This window comes from Myripristis murdjan, chromosome 1, assembly GCF_902150065.1.
Source record: "Myripristis murdjan chromosome 1, fMyrMur1.1, whole genome shotgun sequence".
Taxonomy (NCBI): domain Eukaryota; kingdom Metazoa; phylum Chordata; class Actinopteri; order Holocentriformes; family Holocentridae; genus Myripristis; species Myripristis murdjan.
The window spans coordinates 31,569,652-31,576,357 of NC_043980.1; positions in this window are offsets into that span (position 1 = coordinate 31,569,652).

The window sequence follows — 6,706 nt, forward strand, 5'->3', positions numbered from 1 at the left end:
GTTTTTGTTTTTTGCCTTTGTACACACAATGTCTGATTAAAAATTGTGATACTCATGTTATCCTGTAGTTTTAGTTTAAGGTCAAATCCTGTCTTTTGTATTTAGTTCATTTATTTCAAATCTGACACTTTGAGCAAATGACAAACCAGAAAGAAAGCCTGTAAGATCATGACTTTTAACCCTCTCCTTCCCTTTGGACTTGCACTGCAGCCTCCCCATCCTGTGCAAACACTCGCTGGGCACTAAACACTGGCCAGCTTTATTAAATGAACCAGAAGTAACGTCTTTCCTGCATCTTTGGCAAGGTCTTGCACGCTGGAAGCTCAGTGACCTGGAAGCAGCCTGTAGGTGCGGTGAGTCAGGTAGGGGTGCTCGTCAGGGCAAAAAGCTGGGTGTCCCCGCGAGGAAGAACAGCTCACTCCCTCACGCAGCAAATTAAGTCGGAACACTGTTATTAGTCAGTCCTTTAAGTGTGTGAGGGGTCACTTGAATTACCATTAACAAGCAGCCATTGTCAATCTCTTTATCGGCCCTCCACCGTCTTCTCTGAGCCAACACCCCCCACACCAAAGGCCCCTTCTTTATTTCTTTATTTCTTTTTTCTTTCTTCTTCTCCATCGTTATTTGGCTGCCCGTGGGAAATCGAGTCGCCTTGTGCATGTAATCGCTTTAATGAAGGCATGTTTAATCAGCATATCCTTCATCTGTAGCTCCCAGATAGTGCCAAGGAGCCTTGTAGCAACGACAGACCTTTAGCACAAGACAGGATGATTGCTGGGGCCAAATGAGCGTGGCAGGAAAAGGCAGTCGGCCTCAACTGTCCCCTGCGGCTGACATAACGCATATGGAGCTGTCCTTCCCACTTCCTCTCATCTATACGGATGCTTAAACTCCCTGTCACTCTGCCAATCTGCAAAAAAGGCAAACAGCAGGAACTGCAGCATTTAATTAGATCTAATCTAATTTTACATGCTCATTTGGTTTATTAATTGAGTCAGCTTATTGTTGCCTTTTCTGTTTCTCTGGGAAAAAATGAAACACAAATATAATATTGAATTATGAGGAAAAAATAAAATAGTGAGCATAGTGCTGTTGATTTATGATTTAAGTATTGTTTTGGTATATTGCCAATTAGGATGGCTGTGTTTTAATTTCATTGCCTGTATAAGGCAAATCCATCCAAAATGTGTATTTTACATGCAGTTACACCTGCTAATAATATGTAAAAGCTGTATTTGTTAGATTTAGCTCTTCTTTTAGATGCCACCAAGAGCCGAGGGTTAGTTATTTGAGGTCAAAGGTCAACCAGCTGTAATGAAGAACCTCTAAGATCACGAGATAAACTGACAAGTCATATGATGGAGCGTGACACACTTATCATCAAAAAAGGAAAATAGGTATAACCTTTTTCTCATAGATTGAATGACAACAAAGCATTAATATGAGCTTTTCCACTCACTGCAGAAATGCCGAAACGAGGGAGTGTGTTTCGATAAAAACAGGTCTCAGGTAGGGCACAGAGTGATGTCAAGGCAGAGAAAAGAAAGCGTTTAAGAGAAAGAGGTGAGTAAGAGGCCGATCACTCCTTTTTTTTTTTTTTACAAACACACCCAAACAAGACACATCATAGATGAACACCGAGAAACGTGAAGCCCAACATGAAACGAATACTCACACAACTGTGCTTGTGTGAGCATACTGTACAATAACCTGAGATCTTATTGTAGAGTCCCAGCTAACACTATTGTGCTTTAGCTGTCACTGTTTGAGACAACTTCAAGGGATTTATGAGAATATCCATGTTGCCTAATTATTTTTGCTTTTGTTTTGTTTCCATTACCCATATACAGATGGCCACTGGATTGTAACCGGTTCAAAAATCATTTTGTTTTGCACACAAACTCTTTATGCAACAGCGTGGGCACAAGTTTACAGAAGGACACTCAGCGAGTCGGGATGTGCCTTGGGTGGACGTTTGATTTCTCTGTCTGACGCTGCCAGAAGTTCCTCTTTGCAAGAAAATAGGAGAAGTGAATGTTAGGTGGTACGAGGCCAGGGTGTAGAGTATTTAGGTGCACCACATTTTCATTTCCCCAATTAGCCGCAGCGATGGCCAACTGCAGGGTTGGTGTGGCAACAGCACACACGAAGAATTTGAAGGCTCAGGTCAGGTTTTGTGCTAATAGGCTCGCAGGGACGGATCGAACGAATAACATTTCTACTAAGGAGCTGCATGTGTCACGCTAACCTCTCCACAAATAACAAGCAACAGTTAATATATAACAGCTGAAATACGGTATACAGCAGCAATGTCTTAGAAGAAACCTGATAAATAATATATTAATTTCTGAACTGTGATTTCCATGATAAGACTGACAAATTGGCACGCACAGTGATCGTACACTGTGTTTGGTTACTAAGGATGCAAACACTCTTCTTCAGAAATGTCTCATTATGCAATCCCATATCATGCAAAGTCAAAAGGAACACTTGTAGTGAATGTGCTTTGACGACATAATTATATACACAGCTGTCAGTATGTGTCTGTCACTTGATTTTAGAGAACTCATAGATTTCTACTGTCTCATAAATATTGGGCTAGAACTGCTATGTATATTTTGATCTACACAGTTAAAACTGATCACGGTCTATAATGTCTTCGTAGTCGGATTATAGTTACAGTGAGGAGAAAATAATGCTGAACTCTGTGTACCGTTCGAAATGATGCTGTGTATCTGTCACGCTTTTTTCATTCTGTCTCCTTCTTGTTCACTCACATTCCTCAAGATTAAACGGGCTTAAAGATGAGGCCTGTTAGAAGGTCAAGAAATTATATTAGCTATCACTTCAATGCCCCAGACTCCCACTTGACCTTTCCACAACACTCCTCACAGAGTCGTCGCTCTGATGAAAATAAAAAAGGAGTGAAAATATATTTTAAAAAAAAAAATTGATCCGTGAGAAAGAGAGCTCATTCACAAACCAAGTTCAACATTAATCACAGTAGCTGGTAAATGACTTGGCTTATTTACTCTCTACGTGTAAAATTGGAAGCTGTGGTATTGGTTTGAGGTTAGTCCCTCACCTCAGCCTACACAGTTTCCCAGAAGGTAATTTGAATGAGAGATGGTAGCGGCGTTCATTCTTCAAAGCAACGACCAGAGCTACTTTTAGAAGCTGATATCACTGTTATAGAAAACAGGGTAAACGGTCATTTCTGGTTCGCTGTGGCAGGATCTGGCAACCCGAACCCGGGCACACTGACTTCCGAGAACGATCCTCTCTCTCTCTGTCTGCACTGCGTCACGTATAGAGACATCCCCGTATCACTTTATTGTGTTAACGTATCACCTCGATGCTTTTGCTTCTGCATATGTGTGCTAAATTTGTACTACTTTTGCCTTTTGAGAAATGTTTATCAAAGGGAGGCAAATAGAGGACAGTCTGTGTAATCACATGGTTACTGACAAGATCAATGGTGTGAGTTGCGCTGAAACTGTGTAGGCGAAAAGAGGCGCTTTCTGATGCACTCAGTGTTGCTGATGATCATTGAGACTCAGCACTTCCAGTCCCGAATGCTTCCTGGAAATAAAGCAGAGACAGAGAAGCGAACAGAAGTGGATACCGAGTCGTATCTGCTTGCACACACTCTTCATTATCTTTCATGTGTGCTGGAGGCTGTAAGTGGTGCAGATGCGTAAACAGAAGGACAGAGATTGTTGAAAGATATGAATTTGGTGCAGTTGTTGATATGGGCAGGGGTTTTCATCAGATGAATGTGCTTCAGCTTGAGTTTTCAGAACTGAAATATGTTTTTCCATGCAACATGTCTCAGGGGAGTTCAGTGTGTATTAGTTAGTGTTTACCGAGGATGGAAGCCTACCAGACCTTACTGTCACACAGTGTCAGTTTACAGTTGTTAAGTTCACATCCTGATTACACTGCAGACTGACAGGGCGTGTGTTGTCCTCATTTACTGGTTTCATAGGTTGGGGAGACACTACTTACAAATGTCGGAACCGTCAAAGGCCTTTGTAATCATAAGTGTGGTTTTCTAACCACATAAATGATTCATGTAAAGTGGTGCTTTTGTACTACAATGCAACTCCTACAGTGTTGTCACAATATATTAATGGCAAGATTTTAAGACAAAATTAATCACATAATGAAATTCCTCTCAGTGAGAGTGATAACAGCCACACTTCTAGCTAATTCAAACTCTTTATCAGCCTTGCACGCTACTCAACTTTCATCCAAAATCATCGACAAGAACTGCAGTCTGCTGCATTATTTACTGTGTCTCACAGCAATATCAAGATGACATTACCCAGCAAATTCCGCTTCTATTTTATTTACTAGAAGTGGCTTACCGGATTTAAACGTGCATGCCTGCATGCACACAAAGAAACCTTCCTGTCAAAGGTTTTTTTTCTGCTGCGGAGCAAACTAAGCAAGTGACTAAGTGAATTGTTGCCCCAGTCGAAACGCAACTGAGCGCACACATCATTTGTGCCAGCCAGTCTAGCTCTATCAAACTGTAAAGATTACATAAATATTACATCCTGTCTAATTGTAGGCTTGTAATTTGTCGGTGTTATTACTATGTGTCTGCCACCTTTAGCACTGATTGTGTTTTATCTGATGAATCTATGATGCACATAGACTTTAGAGCAGTACATGCGTAAATGTGTATTGTGTGGGATGAAGTGTTGGCATATTATGTATGCGGAGAAACGAAAACTATGTGTACATTGCCTCCATAGGTAGGGAAGCCATCTTAGCTGAGTGAGTATCATGTTACATGAGCACATCAACACACCGCAGTCACTCATAATAACCACAAGACTCTCTACATTTGTGTCACCTGTACATTCACACCCTGAGTTGAGTGTCCTCCTCCCCCCAGAAACATGACACACATTTATTTGCACGCACACGCGGGACATTTTTTTTTGCATGTTTATACCGATTCCAAATTCAGTGCTCGCCCCCCCTTGAAGTCCCTTGAGAGAGAAGGGGAGAGATGAAGGCAGCAGGGGAAAAATGACAAGTCATTTATAGTCACGAGTGTCTAGAAAAAAATGCCCCTTCTTAAATACCACAGAAACTGATTTTTAAATTTAAGAATTTCCAAACAAAAATAGGAAAAATGTGTACTTTGTTTTCTGTTTTTTGTTTTTTTTTTTTTTTTTTTTTTTAAATCAGAGCAGTGTGTGACTGATGACTGATCAGAACTGGTCTCCGTGGTGCTCAGCAGATTGTCAGGTAGCGGCAGAGACAGGCGTGACTTTGCCACAGACCACACACAAACTGGGAGCGGCCTGGTGACACTTTCATCAATACTCGCTGGAATGAAACCATACCACTAATATGCAGAGAGAGAGATAGAAAGCTTTTAGTCAGGCAACCACAGCCAGCTCAATTCTGTCTGGCACTGAAACGGTTAAACTGCACTTTTGCTTTTTTTTCTACCAGCCAGCTGTCTGGTATTACTGGTGCTGTCTGGTGCTCAGAAATGAGGCGGAGGGTGCTATCACACAATCAGATGGGTATGGTAATAAGCCATCGGGCTATATGTAAAGATATCTGCTTAGTTTCGTGTTTTGTTACCTTTGATGATGATTAAAACCATCATCTTTCTATATCTGTCCTATCTGTTCATCCTTTTGCTTGTCACACTACATATCTCTCCCTCTTTCTCCCGTCTTCTGTGTGCATCAATTGTGCTTTAGTTGAGTGTGATGTGTGACTGATGTGTGACTTTTTCTTTTTTTCTTTTTAGCAAATGCCATTGGCACAAGCAATGCGTTTGAAATCCTGACCAGGGGCAACGCGTGACCCTTGTTTACACTGCAAGGACACCCAGGTGCACACGCACACAATAATGGTGAGACAAAGGGGTTCTTGCCATGTAGTTAGTAGGTCAAACACACATGCCTGCACACACGCGGACACTGTTGTTTTTACAGTCGGGCTAATTCACCCTCACCGACAAGTCACATCAGAGAGCGGGAGCTGTAACAAGGCCGTAACGAGCACCTGGGTAATTGACCAATCATAATCAGTCTAATGGTGTGGCTGGGGGCAAGAGATTCCTCCGATGCCTGTCCGTCACCCACACACAGCCCTCCTCCCTCTTCAGGCGTCATGGAGAGACTTTCAGACTTTCACCCTGTGTTGAGGCGGAAAAGGAGTAGACAGCGCTGTTGACTGGAAAATCTTTGACAGCGAAGACAGCAGTTATAGTCTCTCAGTAAAAGTCAAATACATACATACATGCATACACACATGCACACATAGAGCGCATTGTAATACTGAAATGTTAGCTCAAAAATCATTTATTTGTAAATTAAGCATGATTAAATATTAAGTCAGTATTATGCAGTGATTTTAAATGCATGGTTTTCATTGGTGCTGGCTCACGAGCCCTGATTGACACATATAGCACCATGATCAATGCACAAGTGCACAAAGACACCCAGGTTTGATTTTCTGGGTTACAAACGAGAGAGCAAAAGCATTAACCAAAAGGTATTTCATTCACTTAAAAAACTGAATCTGATCCCTGAAAATTAACAAAAAGAAATAAACAAATACAATACAATGTAAAAATTTAGAAAGCACATGAGGCACGGTGTAATGTAAGTGACTTAAAACTCATAAAACTCATGGTAGGGCTGGTAAGGGTGGCTTCAGTTTTTTTAAG